The sequence below is a fragment of the Vombatus ursinus genome, unplaced genomic scaffold, assembly GCF_900497805.2.
Source record: "Vombatus ursinus unplaced genomic scaffold, bare-nosed wombat genome assembly UNPS02014874.1, whole genome shotgun sequence".
Classification (NCBI taxonomy): domain Eukaryota; kingdom Metazoa; phylum Chordata; class Mammalia; order Diprotodontia; family Vombatidae; genus Vombatus; species Vombatus ursinus.
In genome coordinates, this window is record NW_020954652.1 from 2,987,773 (window position 1) to 2,988,808 (window position 1,036).

Genomic DNA, 1,036 nt, shown 5'->3' on the forward strand with positions numbered 1-1,036 from the left:
CAACTGTCTGACCCCAAGCAAGTCATTTTGCTTCTCAGTGTTTCAGGCAACACACTAAGACTGAATTGCTCTAGACAGCATGCTAAGACTGTGAGGTGCTCCAGGCAATACTCTGACACTGTAAGTTGCAGAGTGGGTGCTAACCTGCAATGGTAGAGGGAGTTTCCTCCTCCAGGAATTCCCTATTATATAATGAAAGGAAAGGTCAAAGTCCCTATCCCTCCATCCCTACCTTCATCATGCCAGGAGGAGCAACTTTAGGCCACCAGCTTTGGACATTAATTTATAATGAGCATCAGGATGCAACTTGAAGTAGTTAAAAAGATTCTGACTCCTGGACCTGAGTTCAAATCCTGACTCTACTACGTATTTTCTGTGTGACTTTGGGTAAGTAACTTTGTCCAACTTTGAGCAATTCTCAGTTCCTTCTTCTATAAAATGGGGGAAATTAAACTGGATGATTTCCAAGGGCCCTTTTTAGCACTAAAATTCTGATCTATTACAGAGAAAAATAAATGCAAGACGTACTACTACCAGAGGAAGCAGTGTGGGAGAGGGAAAAGAAAAGTGACTATGGAGTCACAGGTCTTGGGTTCAAATCCTATCTCTGATGCTTTCTGCCCATGTGACCTTAGGCAAGTCATTTACCTCTCCAAGCCTCAGTTTCTTTATCTATAAAACAGAAGTAATAATAATAGTGCCTACCTCACAAGGTTGTCATGAGGATGTATATATAAAGTACTTTCCCAGTCTAAAAGTGTTATAGAAATGCTAGCTGGTCTCCCTCTACTAATGTAGATCAGTACCTTTCTACAACTAATGATGTCAGATAGTTGCCCCTAGACACTGAAAAGTCACTGGACTTGCTTAGGGTCACTTAGCCAGTAGGTAGCAGAGTTAGGACTTGAATTCAGGCCTTCCTGACTTTAGGAAAACTTTCTGTCTCCACTATGTACTGCTGGATCTCTTTATCATCTGCCTATCTATCTATCTATCTATCTATCTATCTATCTATCTATCTATCTATCTATCTATC

At 40.8% G+C, this 1,036-nt stretch overlaps 1 protein-coding gene across 1 annotated transcript in view; it reads left to right on the forward strand.

The window, feature by feature from the left end:
* The first annotated feature begins 226 nt into the window (after positions 1–226).
* EPYC (epiphycan) overlaps positions 227–1,036 on the forward strand; it is a 30,579-nt gene continuing 29,769 nt past the window's right edge. The window contains exon 1 of the mRNA XM_027842543.1: positions 227–387. The gene's annotated coding sequence lies outside the window, so the exon portion shown is untranslated. The remainder of the gene's footprint in view (positions 388–1,036) is intronic.